The sequence below is a fragment of the Jaculus jaculus genome, chromosome 1 (assembly GCF_020740685.1).
Source record: "Jaculus jaculus isolate mJacJac1 chromosome 1, mJacJac1.mat.Y.cur, whole genome shotgun sequence".
NCBI classification, from domain to species: Eukaryota; Metazoa; Chordata; class Mammalia; order Rodentia; family Dipodidae; genus Jaculus; species Jaculus jaculus.
Window position 1 is genome coordinate 184,989,893 of NC_059102.1, and position 20,103 is coordinate 185,009,995.

The window sequence follows — 20,103 nt, forward strand, 5'->3', positions numbered from 1 at the left end:
TTTATTATTTTTATTTATTTATTTGCAAGCAGAAAGAAGAGAGAGAGAGAGAAAGAGAATGGGTCCACTAGGAACTCTAGCCACTGCATATGATTTCAAGATGCATGTGCCATTTTGTGCATCAGTGTGCATCTGGCATTTCGTGGGTACTGGGGAATTGAACCTGGGTCATTAGGCTTTGTAGGCAGTTACCTTAACTGCTAACCAATCTCTCCAACCCTGAACCAATGTTTCTTTAACTCCCATCTTAGTGGACGAGAACACAAATAGTATTGAGCTGATCTTTTCAATACAAGCTTAACTGATATGTATTGACATATATACTCACATATATATTAGAATCTGAACATACAAGAATATATTTTTTTCATGCATGTAGCCAAAATCCTTTAATCCATGATTTCTGATATATTTACAATGAAAAAGTAAGTTAAAAAAATCAATGATACAATACTTATACTATATGATGTACTGATACTGATCTTATCAATTAAGGTTGTTGACATATATTCATACATATATAGGAATATGGACATGCAAGAAAAAAATATATAGAGAGAGATAGTGCTTAGCCAAAGGCTTGCACTCAATGGTTTTAATATATACACAACATAAAAATTGGTATCACACTCAATGATACAATATTATTATTGCTATTAAATCTTAAACATAGCCACTATTTTCTACCCCTTATCTACTTTCTGACTAATCAGTACTAGGCAGTCATTTGTCTATCCTATTAACTGACTCAAAGAATATGAAATTTTTTTCATAATGTCTTTTTTCTAGCAGGACCATAGTTTAGAAGTTTAAAAATGTTAAAAGAATAACTTACTGTAATGTTTCTTCATGTTTGTGAATAATATTCCTTAGCATGTGAAGATTGCATTATATTTGTCTACTCACTAGCAGATAGCCATCAGGGGTACCTTTCTCCTTAGTATATTATCAATAATGATGGTTCAGGGAATTGTTAAAGGCTATGGCCAGTTGTATTTTCCTGTGATTTGTTGTAAGCAAAATACCAAAGGGACAGTGAATGTCCAAATGAATACATGTCAAAATTGAAAGAAGTAAATTATTAAAAGATACAAGCAATACATTCTAGTGTATGAATAAGCTTGGTGCCAGATTAGTCATAAGAATAAGCATTTGGGGAACATAAAAGGTATTTTGAAGGTCCCTGGCTATCTAGTCCATATGAAGTGTGGAGAGGTGTTCAACTTTGCAGGCCGTAAACATAATGAAAACCTTAAGCTCATATACAACTTGAGTTTAGCTTTATGAATGTGTGAAAAGTCATGCATATTTAGTCAATACTGTAAGCAAATGTCATGATGATCAATAAAGTCAATGAGTTCTTTATATAATTTATATATGAGTATATAATAACATACATTTCATTACTTATAATTATAAATTATTTTTGATAAAATGCCCTTTTGAGTTATAAACTGAGCATAAGATTTAAAATAGAGTGATAACACATACAGTGGATAGAATATTATGCAATAAACATATGCTATACATTGCTTAAATGATGAAGAGTTTAAATGTGTCTATATGGAATGTGAAAATTTCAATTTTTCAGTTGTGTTGATAATGATTAGATGAACTACAGTGTGTCTTGGTGTCTAAATAGCTTTAGCATGAGTTATATTGTATTTAGTATAAATTATAGGAAGTATGTTGTTCAATATACAAATACAATTATTTAAACATTTTCAATAGTATAAACATCAAAATTTTATTTCTTTCACCCACTATGAACTTTGAAGATAGTGTGAGCTCTTAATAAACATCAGTAAAGTAAACTACAATGTTTTCAGACCTCTCACCTCGAATTAGTAATCTACTGTAAATTCTAATTATCTAACTTAGATTTTAAAATCTATTAAACATGAATAATAATGCCTGAAAATTAAATAATGACAGTTACGTTTCTTCTTAAAATATATAAAAATATGTCATATATGTGTAATTATAAAACTCACCATCCTTATTAAATTCAATAGGACACACACACACACACACACACACACACACACACACACACACAGAAACATCACATCTGAAGATGGAATAACAGGGCAGAAAGAGGCCAGCAGAACAGAGAAGAGAGTGCAGACAAGAAATGATTTTCAAAGAGGGGTGATCCATTAAAATACTTCAAACATATGTAGAAATAGTTAATAAAAGTTACATATTTTATGATCTGGGCAAGTGGCACACATCTTTATTCTCACTTGGGAGGCAGAGGTAGGAGGATCTAAATATGTTCTAGGCCACCCTCAGAGTACATAGTGAATCCCAGGTTAGTGTGAAATAGAGCAAGAGTCTACCTTGAAAAAACAAAAGAAAAAAAAATACATACTTCATACTTAAAAAAAAAAAACCCAGCCAAAACCAGGCATGGTGTTTTATGCCACTAATTTCAGCACTCCAGATACAGAGGTAGGAGGATTGCTGTAAGTTTGAGGTCAACCTGGGACCAGTGAGTGAGTTCCAGGTCAGCCTGGGCTAGACTGAGATCCTACCAAAAACTAAAAAAAGAAATAAACACTACTATAGTATTTGAAATTATGGCCCAATAATCTAATTGTATTTTGAATTAAAATTGTTTATTTTATTTATTTTAATAGGTTTAATTACGTCATGCAATGCATGTTTGTAATTGTAAAATGTTTCATGGGACCTATAGCTATATTTATTTAAGAGAAATTAGAGGCATTAAGACATTTATCAGAAAACTGCAAGATGTGATTGTTGTGTGGCAGATTCCTCCCAACTGAAATCTTCTGTCTTGAAGACAAGAAGGGAACTGTGTCTGACTCAGAAAGTCAACTCTGTGAGACCTGAAACTTAAAGGTCACACCTCACAAGCATTCTACAAAATACCAATAAGGGGGAGGTAGGACAGTCCAGTCATATAATGGAAGAAGATTAATGTTAGAACCATAGACTCTGGCCAATAGTTCCCAGACCCAGAGGTGGGTTGCTCCCCCCCCCAAGTGACATATTGATCAGGGAGACCCATGAGGTCCCCAAAACTATGTAGGCCATTTCCAAAACTTTTAATTAGTTAACAGAGCTAAAAGAGAAGTATATATTGCTAAAGACAAGGTAGGTTGTGGTCACAGGATATCGTATTACCATGGTGGAAACACAGGAAGGGAAACTAGTTTCCTCCTGGCTATAGCCCTCATATTTCTGGAAATCCCTATTTTAGCTATTGGAAGAAATTGCTTACCAGCAGCATTAATAAACAGGGGACCCTCAATACTATGAAATCAATCAGTAGGACAATAAGTGCACATGTGTGCAACAGATTGGATATGAGCCCTGCTCAGTGGGTGAGATGTCATATCTAGTACTGGAAACCAAGTCAGAATCCCATGGTCAGGAAGCACAGTCTTCAGAAAGAAGGCCCCGCTCTTTCTGGAGAAGAAGGGTGGGTTAGCATACCAAAAATTCCTCAACTAACTTTGCACACCCCCCACCTAACTCAAGCTTTTGGTTGGAGAATCTGCTTTATTTTACAGATGGCAGAGAAAATGGAGAGCCAAGATCCATTGATGATACAAGATGATTTCTGCCTACCAAGAGTATTGCCATCTCTTTCACATCAGCCACTGGCCCAGGAGACCTTGCAGGGGAAGTGGTGTCATGAATACTGCTCTTAGTGATGACCTGACAATGAGCTCTAGGGTGATGGTGGTAGACAGGGTGAACAACGAAAATCTATGAAAGCAGAAATCCCTAGGCTACAGAGGACTCAACACAAATCAGACTGCCAACAGGCCTGCCATAGCTCAGGGAACACTGTGGAAGAGGGGGCAGAAAGATTGTAAAAGCCATAGTATAGGTAGGAATACCCTGAGGCATGGTCACAATACCCCTTAGAGACTAACTGAAGCCTTCATGACCCCACAATGAATACCATAACCCCACTGTGGAGAATCCCAGTGAAATGGGACCAGGAGTAAGAGACATTATATTATGTAATATATGTCTTTTATACATAATTTATATATATATACATATATATATATATGTCTAAAACCCCAAGGTTATACTAATTGTAAACTGATACATGATACATTCTTTCTTGTGAGAAGGAAAGAAATTGTAGAGACTCAGGAAGTCAGCTAATCTGGAAAAGAGATATAAAACCCCACCCTAATGCTACATAAAGGGAAAACAACTGCTTACATATGAGACTTCCATTGAGCTGTCAGCAAACCGTGAGCTGTACTCCAGACTCTTTGACCAGGTGAGATGCCAAAAGGTTGTGTAGTGTCCTCCAGAGATGTAGCTGTTTTGAATTGTCCCCTGTGCTGGGGTGGGCTTTTTGGTGATGCAGCTGCCTTAGAGTGGAAGCAGCTATGGAGAGATCATCATCCGTGGTGGGATGAGACTTCATAATTATGCTGCTACTTTGGTGTCTCCATGATCTCTAAGTAAGCCCTCACCCTGAGGCCCATAGCAGAGCATCTGCAGAGTAATACAGACAAAGGGAGCTCCACCAAAGCAGCGATGGGAAGGTCCTCATCCAGGATGGGAGGAGACCTCTCTGTTGCAGCTACTTTGGGAATCTCCATTGGTCCTGTAAGCAGTCCCTCATCCTGCTCTGTAAGTAATCCCAATAAACTCACTGCTGCAAGTACACCAGTTTTGATGTAAATATACTTTTGCACTGTCATGTATGTGCCATCTGGGGTGAAGACATGTGTTTATGTTGACTCAGGGGAAAGATTTCTCACGACAGTGACAAATGATAAAGTTTTACATTAAATTCTACCTGAAGAATAGGATAAAAGAACAGCAGTGTCTGCTGTGATGCAGATAATATAATAGCAGAAGTGAGCATAAAGAATCAAATGCATTGATAATCAGGATCTCCAAGGAAATAAAAACAATATGTGAGTGTGATTTTCAGCCATCTGTATTTTAGGAGAACTGACATTTTGGCAGCTTCAAAACTATACTGTAAATACAGATGCTTAAGATTTTATTTCTGAAATCACAACAATAACACAACCAAATTCCCTTTTGTGGAAGCACATGAATTAGAATCTACCAGATCCTTGAATAAACCTGATGACTTCATCTCTTACCTCCATTAATTGCTCTTGTTTCATCTTTTTCATTGTAATATCTGCTATTTATTCTGCATCAGGCTGTCAAGTTTTCTCTCAAGCATCCAGTACAACTACTTTACTACTTTTAGGATAAGCACAAATAGTCCTTTTCTTCATCCCAATATTGAATAATCTTTCTGAGTGATATGAGGACTTAACAAATGTATTTAATTTTACTTTAGGAAGTGAACTCTGTATTTCAAATGGCATCCAGCTAACCTTTAAGCTTCTTTGCGTTTGTGATACAGAATTCCCCCAACACCTCTATCCAGAATCCAGTATCCCTTCTTAATACCAAACTAGCTAAGCTGGGAATGATCAGGACTGATCCAGCTGCTAATATCAGAAGTTTCAGAGTTAGCAAGGGTAAGAAAGCAGAAAACAGATGTGGTGCAGGTAAAGACAGTATGAACAGATGCAGGTCATTAGGAGAACTCATAATGCAACAGAAGAATCAAGATTCACAGTGTTGATATGCCAACATCAAGTCAGAACTAAGAGGCGGTTTTGTTCTTTGAGCTTAGAACTGAAGCCAGATTTGAGTACAAGGTAAACATGCAGACCACTGAGCTATACCTCAGCTGTAGAAAAATGATGGATAATTTACCACTGAATTCTCAATGCAGCAGATGAATTCCCATTATTAGTACAGGCAGATTTCAGAGAAGGTAAAGAAAATCTTGGCATCAATAAGGTGCAAAAACAGGTATTAACTGTAGTATTGATAAATAAATATAATTTAATAAGGGATTTGAATTTCTGTGAAAATGCATTTCCGGAAAATAAGAATACTTGCCTACAAGATGATATTTTTGAAAAGTAAATTCTAATAATTGTAGTCTAAAGCACTCTTAAATAATGCTATAGGTCATGAATGATGGAAAAGATTAAAAAGTCTCCTTAACAGAGTCAATTCAACTTCTTTGCTATTTGTGTTTATGTGTGTTTGTGTGAGTGTGCATGCACACAGGTATGAGCACACACACACATACATTTTATGTGTATGTATGGATATGTTTGTATGTGGGTTCACGTACATCTGGTGACATCACATGTCTTCCACCATCACTATCCCCTTTGTTGTGTCTGGCAAAGTCTCCCTTGGACACAGAACTCACTGATTCCCTTCATCTAGCCATTTTATACCGTGGATTTCTAGCCTGCCTCAAGATTGCTGTGTTTGAAGACAGAAACCAATTCCCATGTAGATTTATATGAATGCAGAAGGTCCAAATTGAAGTCCTCACACTTGCATCTTCACTGAGCTATCACCCCAGCCTAAAATTTAACTTTTTGAGAATCAGGTCTATGGCATATAAAAAGGAATCTGTAAGTACTCACTAGTGGCATTTTGTGACTTTTCCCCCCTCAGTGGGTGAAGATGACATAACCATATATAATTAAGAATTTGCCCACTGTGAAATGTCAAATGGCTAAAATAAATTAGGAGAGGTATCTGTGAAGTAACTCTTCTGTTGGAAGGGAAAAATCAAAGAGAGGTTCTAGTGATGAAAAGAAGAAGGTAAATGTAAATTTGTTAAGTTGGAAAGATTGGGAAGCATTTAGTAAAGATAAGTTTTAATACTTAATATACATTCATTTCAGAAGAGGAGGAGTGGGCATAGGCATTAGAATCCCAAGAGCAGGATTACCTCATCTGAACTTATGTTGATGTGTATACATTTGAAGAGTTAAAAGTATGAATTTTAAAAATGCCAAATTGGTGTAAGTCATATAATATTTCAGAGAGATTAATAGTCTTCTATAATTCTTCATATATAATTCTTGGGATTGTTAGTCTTATCATGAACAAAAAACATGTATTGCCATCATCACTTTTTCAAACTTGGAAAGATTAAATAATATTAGCAAAGCAATAGTCTCTGTTCACAACACTTAAAAATGTTTGTTAGTAGAGGTAATATTACCAGGAAGCTACCAAAATTTCAGCATAAAAATATGTGGTTGAAAATAAGACATTTGACTTATATTTTAATATAGCTTACTTATATTATACTTTATTCAAGGAATTTCTTTTCAAAGTGATTTATCATTTTAGATAAAAGGGTTACATTTATTGGGTTTATGAGAAGACAATTCTTTTAAAATTGCTCCCCTTTCTTTTATATTACCAATATATTTCACAGGTTCAATGAGAAAACATCTGCCATTCAGTTCTGCTGGTCAAAGATATATATACTTAAATTAAAAAAAAACATATTAATGCAGAGGCAATAAAAAAACAAGAAAGAAAATAATTCAAATAATAGTGAAGGATCTTACAATTTTAGTATTTATATAAAGCATTCATTCTAACTTCTAGGAAGTGACGTTATAATGAGAGTTTGATTTGAGAATGCTACTTCTGACAGAATTGTCAAAAACATTGCTCATCAATTAAGCAAAAAAGCGTATAGACTAGCCAAAATAATCAGAAAGTTGTAAGCACATCCAGAATAATTACGAAGAAGTAACATAGAGCCCCAAATCTTCTAAATGTTATTGTTGGAGTTTGAAACTATGTGATCTTTTCAGTGTGAAAATTTTATGGTAAGAAACTTATGATACAGTAATGAGCATTGATTAGACCACTCTGAGTCATAACCTGTATCAGAGATCATAATCCAGTGAAATAGTATCAAAAAATAGACACAACTATAAAAACAAAATAAAATACATATAACAAGATGACTCATGGACCATTCACAAATTACATTAGCAGACAATGATAAGGAGATAAGACAAATCAAATTAACAACATCATATATATTCATATATATATATGGAATCAAGAAATAAAAAACTATCAAAAATCAGGAGAATCAAAAATAATCACATTTTAATAAAATCTAAGTTTAAAATAAATTATTTGGTTACAATAAATATATGAATACAAACATGCCAATATTATTTAAAATATTTAAGTAATACTTCTAGAAAGTAAAATATATTTAAATTAAGATTTAGTCCATATGTTAATAAACAGTACTAGCCTTAACAGGAAGTAATAGTGATCTGTGGTCACAGATTTTAAAATTAAATTCCCTACCAAAGCATATGTTGAAAGTACAACACAAGCAAAGACAAGAGACTATGTTGAAAGGAAACAGGCTGGGAACAAACCTACTACTTAGGAGCCATCAATGTCTAAAAGGCATGAAATACTATACTTATTGAGGAAGGGAAAGATAATAATTAAAGAAGAAGTCCAGGCATAGGGAAATTGCCCTTTGATAGTGTAGGAGAAGGGAAATTATATACACAAAGAAAATCTCAACAGCATAATTCAGTTTGCCAAATTCCATGTGTTGGAAAAGCTGCACATGCTTTACCCAACAGAAGTGAAGATACGGGAACAGCAGAAGGGATGAGGTAAAAAGCAAGAATCAACAAATGAAGTGAATTCTAAGGTGTTTATAAACTTGAGTTAGCTGTATCAGTAACAAGAAATGAAAAGTAATTTTCATTTTTGCTGATAATTTTTATTTTTACAAGTAATAACAATCCCTTTTAAGTTAATAACTATAATGCGAATATAAAATAGTATGTGCAATCAACAATTACATCAAAGGCTATGTGGCTTAGGGGTTAAAGATGCTTGTTCACAAAGTCTGAAGGTGGTTTTTGAGTCCCTAGTGCTCACACAGAGCTGGAAGCACAAAATGGTGCTTAATCCTGGAGTTTGTTCTGGCTGCTCTCTCTCTCTTGTTGCAAATAAAAGTTTAAGAAAAAAAAATGCCATTGCATACAGAAAGAGGTTACATAATATATTGAGGGACAGAGAGAGAAGTTCTAAAACTTGTTCAGATTACATAAGTGAATAACTTAATAAAATAATCGGAGGTAGGCAACATATATCTAATGTACACATATACCTACATACATATGCACATGTATGTACTATATAAGATATGCAGTACAGTATGCTTTTTCTTTACTGGTATTCTACTGCATCATCAATCCCTGTGTTTGTCATATTTATCTGCCCATTACTATATTGTGTGAAATAAATATATATACTCCTTTTAATTTCATTTTTAACATAGGGTATATATGCAGGATGGGTGAGATTATTAGCAGTCATGAATAAAAATCACAAAAGAATAATTAAAGTACACACAGTAATTTAAAAGCAGATAAATGTGAAATTGATAGCAAGGTTTTATTTTTTAAATAAAATAACATTCAATATTATAAAACAATTAAATCACAATACACACTCACTGTGTATTTTTGAAACTTTAAAAAAAAAATTCTTGCGTGTAGTGGAAGCATCAGTCTAACTACCTTGGTTGTTACACGTGAAGCAGTAAGGATGATTTTGTTGCTCTATCAATGACTCAGTTCAGTAAAATCCTGTCCAAAAGAGCCCAAGGAAGAAGTGACTTTTCTCACAAATTTCTTAAAGTTGCCAGGTGTCTTAATGGGAGGCAGAGCAAGTGAGCAGCATCAAAAAGAGAGCTAATGCTTGATACATAATTAGACTTCTGACAGCCAATTTTGTCATGCTAAGTGTGATTAAATGTAGTTGCAAGTCTTTGGAGTGATTTTCTTAGTTTAGAATATTGCTTCGTTATATAAAACCCACTTGTACTAACTTTGGCCTCCCCATTACAAACACAATGTTTGTTTGTTTGTTTTTTAAATTTCTGCATGGAATTTGTCTCATTTAAAAATAAAAACAGCCATTCTCAGAAACGCTTCCTAAAAGAACAATGCAGCTAATTCTTCAAAGATGAAGACAAGGCTTTCAGGCACAGCTCTGTCAAGCACTGCTACTTTTAGATACTGAAATACACATGATGCAGACACCTGGGGAGATTAGCGCACAGCTAGCATTATGGGAGAGAATAATGATGGGGATAATTTTTATCTTAATGGAGGTTGTAGTAATGCTCATATCTATATTAAGTAAAGTTTATTATATTATAAATTTAAAATGTCAGATCATGGAGCAATCAAACTAAATTAAAAAATAAATTCTAGCATTGAAATTAGAAAACTTTTTAAAAAATAATTTTTCCTCATCAGTGGAGCATGCTTATCTGTAAGGTAAATATTGCATTTTTGAGTGATAAAATTAAAAAAATAATAATGAATTGACGTGATGGTACATATCTATCATCTGAACACTTGGACATGGGAGGCAGATGCAAGGGGATCAGAATTCAAACACCAGCTTTAGACAATGAGCTCATTTGAAGCTAGCCTGGGCTACATGAGGTCTTGTGTCAAACACACACACACACACACACACACACACACACACACACACACACACACATTATCATGAGAAAGGTGATAAAAGGGAAAGATTTGGTTGAACATGAGGGGTAGAAAGAGCATGGTGATGATGAGGAAGAGGGAGGAAAACAATTATAAACAAAGGTGAAATTTAGTCTCTAGATACTGCCTTAAAATGCTAATGCAATGGATATAAGTACTTGGAATAACTACTGCAATCAAAATACTCTTAACATAGAAGGAAGTTTTGCATGCATATTTTTTATAATTAAAACCCCCTCATAAAATGAGTAACACTGACTACAATAATGAGTTCTTAAGATCTATATTATCTTTTATCATTATATTATTTTTTTTATTTTAATTTTATTTTTTATTTGAGAGCGGCAGACACAGAGAGAAAGACAAATGGAGAGAGAGAGAATGGGCACGCCAGGGCTTCCAGCCTCTGCAAAAGAACTCCAGACGCATGCGCCCCCCTGTGCATCTGGCTAACGTGGGACCTGGGGAACCGAGCCTTGAACCAGGGTCCTTCGGCTTCACAGGCAAGCGCTTAACCGCTAAGCCATCTCTCCAGCCCCATTATATTATTTTTTACAAATTAAAGTTTTTAAATGTTGCTTAAACAGAACTTCAGTTGGAACACTAGCCGACTTTCCGAGTAGACATGAGCGTAATTGCTAGATAGCCTTGTGGATGGTTCTCGCTTAGCTTCCAGTTTTTTATTTCCAATTAATAGCATTACTTATTAAAAAAATCCATTGGAAAGCAATGATCTGACTGTTGTTAAATGAAACCTTCATTTACTGCCTCATGCTGAGGTACAATTAGATTAAAACCCTAACTGAGCTAGAGAGCTAAGTAAAGTGACCTCATATTTTCAGAAACTATCATGTCAATCAGTTTATTTTGTTAGACATTCTATCCTGTTATTTAACCTCATGCAAATGGGAATTTTATGTGCTATTTAACAAAAGGACTGCATTGTTAGCATTACATGATCAGTATAATCACTATAAAATTATTGATCTACCATATCTAGCAAACTATTATCTCAAAATATCTAATGTAGAAATATAAAGATATGTGGATTTGTTGCTGGCGGAGATACTCATTCAAGTGTACAAATTATTCAAAATGTATGGACCTTTCTTAGACTCAACAGGATAATTTAAAATGATTAAATTAGTTATAACACATCAGTATAGCTTAATTTGATTTTAGAAAATGCCATAGACACTTGCAGAATTACATGTAGCTTCATGATGTAAACATGATAGAAGGGGTAGAAATAAGTTAACTCTAAAGGTGATTTTGCAATGAAATGTTAGAAGTTAATTTTTAATAAATGGAAATATTTATTTTTCATGACAATAAAAGACATATAATTAGGAAATATCAATGAAATTGAAGCATTAAATTCTAAAATACTTCTGATTGATAAATGACAAAGTCAAGTTATATAAGATACCATGTTGCTCTATTGGATTATTTTTTAAACTGGTAGAAAAGTATCATGAAAAATGTTATTTTGCAAGACATTGTGACATTTGGACACAAAAATCTTAATCTTTATATAATACACACACACACACACACACACACACACACACACACACACACACAGGGAGAGGAGAGACTCTCTAATACCAAATTTTGTTTCTTTAATGATATTATACACTCCCATTCTGTCACCTATTTCCTGAAAAAGTAATAATTCTATGGTTGAATTCTAATTGGCAAAATATAAAGAAAAATGCATAACAATCTCAGACTTATTCCATAAACAATTGTCATTCTAACCCTCCAAGATATATATCTGTTTAGATTGAGATTAGTATTTTTATTGGCTTTAGGAAGTTGAATCCTTCAGACGGCGAGGGAACATTTTCATGGGACTTTGTTCAGTTATTACAGTAGCACATAATCTTTTCTACTTGGGAAATAATTTTGAATTCATGTTGTCTAAATAAAACCGTAACTGAATGAAGATACATTTTTAAGCCTTTTATTATTAGATGTGCAAAGGGGCAATTAATCATCTCAGTCCAAATAGATATAAATCTTGGACCACTTAAATGGGTAGATGAGAAAACTATGTTTCAATCACCCTATAGAATCTACCAGAAAACTCCTTTAGTCAGTTTGAATGGATGTCCTGCAACAGATTCAGGAGTTTTACTCCAGGTTGTAACTTAGATTTACAGACACCAAACTGGAGGAGCTGTCACTGTGGGCAGATTTAGGATCAAACCCTAAGGTGTATTTCAGGTGGATCTGGAAATCCAGACAAAGTTATAGAGTAAGCAGTTTGATTTCTGCCTGGTTCCCCTCCTGTTTCATTATAGGTTTTTGTTCTTGCTTTTGGTAGTAGGTTTTCTCTCTGTCACTATTGAGGAACTTCCCCTAGGTCTGTAAGCCAGAAATAAATCCCATTCCTCTCATAAACTGTGTCTGGTTTGGAGGTTCATCTTAGCAGTGTGGTGCTAATAAACATTTTCAGAAATGTTTCAAAACACAAAAATCAATGTACAAAACCAATGACTTTCAAATATAATTATTATGAATATACAGGGAATAAAATCAAGAAAGTTTCCCATTAACAATAGCTAAAATAAAGTATCCTGAATTGTAAATGAGGAAGTAAAAGACCTCCTGAGTGAAAACTTCAAGACAATAACAAAAGGAAAGAAACTGAAGACGATACTAGACAATAGAAAGAACCTTCCAGGTCCTGATAGGCAGAATTAATATTGTGAAAATGATTACATTACCAAAATTAATCTAGGCCAGGTGTGGTGGTGCACATCTTTAATCCCAGTACTAGGGAGGCAGAGGTAGGAGGATCGCGGTGAGTTTGAGGCCAATCTGAGACTCCATAGTGAATTTCCAGGTCAGCATGGGCTAGAGTGAGAACCTACCTCAAAAAATCTTAATCTACAGATTCACTGCAATCCAAATAAAAAGTCCAATTATGATACTCACCAAGCTAGAAAAGAAATTAGGGCATTCATACAGAAAAAACAAACAAACAAAAAAAAAAAAAACGAATAGCCAAAGCAGTCTAGAGAAGAAAGAACACTGCCCAAGACATCATATTTCACCTCAGTTTATACCAAAGAGCAATAGTGACATAGACAGCACATATTGGCAAAAAAAAAAAAGAATAGACATGTACAACAATGGATCATAAAGAAAGACCCAGGGGGAAAAAAAGCCAAAATTATGACACACAAACCAAAAGTAATTATAAATACAAAACAGCATCTTCAACAAATAATTCTGACAAAACTAGATATTCACCTACCAAAGAATGAAATTTCATCCATATCTTTCACCCTGTATAATATCAGTTGAAAGTAGAGAAAAAATAAAATAAAATAAAATAAAACATCTAAAACATAAAACTCTGAAGCTAAGGATTCAAAAAAAAAGTATTCAATTAGACTTTAGTCCTGCAATTCAATGTGTACCCCACATATTCATGAGATAGCATGATTTTAGTATTTTAACAGTCATATGTTCATTAATTTCTATTTTTTTTAAAAAAATAGTCTCTTATTCTTGAAAATGTGCTTACCTCTTTCTCTAGCCTCAAATACCTTCTTTTCTTTTTTTTGAAACAAGTTCTCATATAGCATATGTTGACCTCAAACACACCATATAGCCAAATCAGGGTATAAACTTTTGATATCCTTGTTTCTATATAACCAAGTTATGAGATTAAAAGCATGTACTACTATAACCTCCTAAGCAAATTTAAAGATCATAGCATAAAGTGGGAAAAGCTGCAGTGATCTACCTACTACAACAACTCCTGCAACAGAGATGAATTGAGTGATACAATTTAAACATCATAATATGTGGACTAAAGTTCTCAAATGTTCTTAAATTTTCTCCAACATAAAAGCTATGATTATGTAATATTAAGAGACGCATTAAGGTATAGAATCGTCTGTTTGTTGTTGGTGAATTCAAAAAGTAAATTAATAAATTATAAAGATTTACATAATTTCCAACTGGAAAGTGAAAATAGCTTATATTAATATGCTATTTTACATCTGGGTATTATAAATATTTAGGTAAATTTTATTTTCTGTGCTAAATTTAATTTAATTTAATTTGTAAAGGTTTTAATTACATATTATTGATTTGTATTTGAGTATTATGTTTATTTCAAATTTCTGGTTCAAAAAACCTGTATATATATTTTGAAAATGAAGACTAGCTGATAACCAGAGAAAACTTTATATGACAGCATTTGCATAGAATTTTACCTCCACTTATGACATAAATTTCTCCTTCAGTCTCTAATGAAAGCATAAAATCCACAAACCTTCTTTTTTACACTTTCTGCCTGGAATTTGGCCACCCCCTCATCTTAATCATGTCTTAACTTTTCTTGACATGTTTTTGAAATGTCATTCTTCAGAGAAGTCTTTACTCCCTCAGATAAAAGAGATGAGATCTCCTTCTTATATAACTCCAGAATGACATTAACAATTTCTTCATGCCACTTTTCAAAACTTGGGTCATTATTTTCTTATTAAGTAATACTGATTTAAGGGCTTTTTTTGGGGGGGGGTGATGTAGTCTCTCTCTCTCTAGCTCTAACCTAGAATTCACTATGTACTCTCAGGGTGGCATTGTACTCATAGTGATCCTTCTACTTCTGCCTCCCAAGTACTGGGATTAAAGGCATGCACTACCATCCATACCAGGCTTAAATTTTTATTTCATATTTGCAGTTTTATTTCATTTTCACATGCATTCTTTCAAAGTTCACATGTTGGAATAAAGACTATTGTTGTGCCCAAGTAATTTTATCATGCTAAATATTTCCTGAAGATAGATAATTCATTTGAGAATTAAGTAATATGCCTTGCCTTACATTTTTGACTGTCATATATCATGAATTATTCTCCTATAGAACTGCTGTGATGATTTCCTTCATTTGTTTTAAAACATAGTTCCAGAAATCTCTATTTTTCTTAAGTTTGGTTTCTGTTTTTCTTAAATCCCATTCCACCCCACATATTGAATTTAATTTGTGATATGTGATATGGAAAAATGAACCCTTGTCTTCTCCTTATCATAAAGCAGACTATTGACATGATCTTTATGAACAGACATCAGGATTTAATAACATCAGCATCAACCAGCAGCATGAAAATTATCATGAAGAAAGAAACCCTTTTTGAAACCCTTATTATATATTCATTATTTCACTACTTTTGAATTATTTGTCCTTTACTTCCTGGATAGCATTCCCTTTCTACTTAAACCTATTTTCTTTTCACTTCTATTACATGCATTTATTTTTATTAGCATAAATGTAGAATAAAAATGGTTACTACATTAGTTTTGCAGATGACACAGACTCTTACCTTTTTCTACCACCCTTAGATTGTACTTAGTATTCATATTTTGTGATATTTTCCTGAAATCCAGATATATAAAGCACAAAAAAGCTTCTTTCAACTCACCAATGGATTATTTGTGATCAGAGTTTAGTTGGACGCCCATATTTAGTAATTAGGATGGGTACAATAGCATCACAAGGTAGCAACCAAGGAGTGGATCTATGAATGTGTTTAAACCTGAATGAACAATGAGAATGGGGTCTTTGTGGCAGCATGTAGGTCTCTTGAATTTTTAGGGGGGAGAATTTTGAATATTTTGTCACAGCAATAGAAGATAAAAGTAAAACAGATTGTAATAGTAGAAATTTTATCATGTAATTGAGAAAAACATTTGACATTACTTTGGCCAATCAGATACATTATGTCAGGATTTTGAATCTGGAGGAGGTAACAAGCTCCTTATTCTCTGATGATTTGATGCATCTAGAATCCTTCTAGTCAGTTTCTACTTTCTTTAATATAGCTGGGATGTTTGATTTTCCTTGCACTAAAAGTTATAAAGTTATATAAATATAATTATTATATATTAATATAATTATATTAAATTATATAAATATAATTAATATATAATTATATAAATATAATATAAACTGTTAAATTGTTTAAATGAATTAACATACCTGAATAGTGGGGAGAAATGTTGAACACTTATCTAAATTTATAAGCCATTAAAATAAAAAACAGGAAAATATTAAATAAGGCCAAGATTTTAGAGATGATTTCATTTTTTAGTAGAGGGATAATTATAAGAAGTACACGTGTTAATATTAATATAAACTTGTTAATTTAAATAGATAAATATAACTAATATAAAAGTGTTATCAATTGGAACTCTTCAGGCACTATATTATGGTAGTATTATTCTCAGGTATAATAAACTGAATATCCTTTTCTGTCAGTAAGAAAAGGCAACAACATAAAGAATGGAACTTGAGATGTCCTGGTTGTGCTGAAAATGTGATATCATGCTAGAAGTAAATTGATTTCACTCATCACATTATTAAATTTTAGTGTCTCACTATAATGTTTTTACAAATTCTAAAAATATATAAAGTGTCTTATACCACATTCAGAAGATATGCTCAGCAAATGAATGGTGATTGCTTAGAGGTTACCTTTATAAGCATACATGTGTGTTACTGGACAAAATATCCAAATCTTTTAAATAAACTATTATGTTTTCCTAGGGCACATAAATCTATGCTATTTCCATGTTATTATTATAGAAAAGACTGCAACTTAAATGACATTTATTATGAATGCACATAGAGAAGCCCAATTATCACTTAACCCTTCAGTTTCTGAGACAAAGAAGACTGTCTATCTTATTATATTTCAAGTTGATTTGGATTCACCCTCTTTAGTTTCCCATGAAAACTGCAGGCAAATATGCATTCAATTACAATTAATGGCCTTATTTTGTTCATGCTTAGCTGAGAGACTCAACAGGGTTGCCCATTATTTGCCCACTGTAATTTAATTTAGTTCAAAGACACTTCCAGGACTTCTTAGTGATGATGCTCTGGTACCCTGACATCGCCACCCTCAGGAGCATCACTTCTGTGAAGGAGCAGGAAGACAGGAGTGCTAAACATTAACACAGCACTTCTAAGACAAAAAGAATTCTTTCCCGCTATGAAAGTAATTTATTATTGAGCATTTTAAGGGCTGTTATGATTAAGTAAATACAACTGTAACTTATTAGAAACAAAAAGCAGATTACAGTTGTCCCTCTAAATTCTCAGTGTGGGTGCACATGTGTGTGAGCATGCACATCTGGACACATGTACATGTTCGTATCTCAGAAGACAACCTAGGTTGTTGCTCTTCAGGATTTGTGCCCCCCTTCTGGAGCCACGATCTCTCACTTGTCTGACTTGCCTAATTAGGCTAAATGGGATAGCCAGTGAGTCCCAGGGACCTACCTGCCTCTGTCTTCCCAGTTTTTTGATGAAAGGTATGTGCCACGATGCCTGGATTTTTACAATTGATGTGGTTTCTGGGGATCAAATTCAGATCTTCATGTTTTCAAAGCAACCACTTTTCCAAGTAAGAAATCTCCCCTAGCTCTTTTTATTTTTTTTTTATTTGAGAGAGAGAGAGGAAGGAAGGAAGGAAGGAAGGAAAGAAGGAAGGAAGGAAGGAAGGAAGGAAGGAAGGAAGGAAGGAAGGAAGGAAGGAAGGAAGGAAGGAAGGAAAGAGAAAGAAAGAAAAGAAAGAATGGGCTTTCCAGGGCTTCGAGCAATTGCAGACAAACCCGAGACACATGTGCCAATACATGGGTAATAGGGAATCAAACCTGAGTCCTTAGTTTTCTTAGGCAAGTGTCTTAAACACTTAGGCCTTGGTTTTGTAAAAGCACATAGTATGTGTTACTAACAATATTATATGAGATTTCAACATTATTATTTTTTTAGTGCTTGTCATAAGATAAATGTCATGAGCTTTGAAAAACATTATATATTCAAATTATAACAACTGTACTCTAGCTACGTGTTATGAGCAAAGCAATTTATATGTCATAAAGGTCTTAATTTTTTTCTGATGTGAGTCTGGGGAGATGGCTCACAGTGTAATATGCTTGTTAAAATAAGAAAACTAGAGTTTGAATTCCTAGGACCAACATAAATTATGATTAGATGCATAGACTAGCCTGATCAATAAACTTAGAATTCAACTAACAGACCCTGCCTCAGTGAATAAAGAATAGAGCAATGAATGAGAGCATCCCCAAATCAATGTCTGCCCTGAACATGCATGCAGAGCTTCACATTCATACACGTATACACAGGCAAACATACAAACACCCTGGCATATAAACCAGACAAACAAATACATACAAAAGTACTTTTCTGATGTGTAGAAAATCATTGTTGGAAAGGAGAAACTTAAGGATAAAATTTCAATCAAAAGACCAAAAGTTTACAAATGGAGAAAGAAAGGGTCGGAAAGGGGGAAAGGAGGAAAGAGAGTGGGGGAGGAAAGGAGAGAGAGAACATGCTGAATACAGAAAAATTATCTTAGACACAAAAGACACAGATGATGAAAGGTCATCAAGCTAAAGATAAGGTTTGAAAGCACAGTTTCATGTTGACTTAGCCATCTAATTAAAAACAAGGCTGTCATATGGAAGCGACTTATCTCCATGAGGAAGGCTCGTTTGTACCAGTTTAGTAACTCTGAAGTCACAAGCCATGATTAAAATGACATCTCTTATAGTGCACTGTCAATGCTGAGCTTTATAATGATGATAAATATGGCCTCTAAAATGCATATCTGTTTCAATTTATCTGAAATCTGAAATATCCTAGCTAGAAAAAATCACTTCTGTTTAAGACAACGTAAATCAATGATAAATGTATTTGAAAAGACACAGATATTTTAAAATAATCAACAGTGATTTAGCTTTCAGGGTAAAAGAAAATATCAGGGTATTTTGGTAAAGAAGCCATTCTTCTTCACATAGAAATTTTAAATATTGCTGCTCTATATATCGTGCCAATATTGTGTCAACAAATAAGTGTTCACTTAAATATATCTGAGTAAAATGTTCTAATTTAATACCTGCTTATTCAAAAAATATTTTAATGAATCAGTTAATTGGTCTGATTCCACAATTTATACGGAAACATTATTTTTAATAGGCTTTCCAGTTTAGCTTTCTAAATAAGAAAGAAAAACTGGACTAATGAGTACTTATGGAATTACTAAGTCACTGTGATTACTCATTCCAAGATGAAATGAATAAAATAAAAGTATAATGTCCTGAGTATAGTGGTTAAGCAATAAAACAAGTCTTTATTTTATAGACTGATAGCTTACCTACTAGAGGTAATATAGAAATGTTTTATATTATAGTTATATAGTATATTATATTATACTAGAGGTAATATAGAAATGTTTTATATTATAGTTAATTAGTTAATAGTTAGTTGATTTATGCTGGTTATTATTTATATGATTTTATCATCATTCCTAAGTGTGGTCTCATATACTTAAAGGAAATGTCTAAAATTGGAGCTGCTAAATGTTCTGATATGCAGGAAAAATGATATAAAACAAGACACATACATAAAACACGAGGTGCTGGGAAGTTTCCTCAGTATTTAAAGGTAACTTTTTTAAAATCCTGCAGGCCGAGGTTCATTTTCTCAGGCACTAACATGACGCTCGATCACACACACACACACACACACACACACACACACACACACACACACCACATACACAAATGCTGTCATTAAGTAAAGCTCTGGTGAAATGAGAGACTATGTTATGAAAGTATATGATTTTCG

At 33.5% G+C, this 20,103-nt stretch overlaps 1 protein-coding gene across 3 annotated transcripts in view; it reads right to left on the minus strand.

Annotated features, from left to right (window-relative positions):
* Positions 1–20,103, minus strand: part of Spock3 (SPARC (osteonectin), cwcv and kazal like domains proteoglycan 3) — a 413,063-nt gene that overhangs the window by 234,758 nt on the left and 158,202 nt on the right. The gene's annotated exons all lie outside the window — the stretch shown is intronic.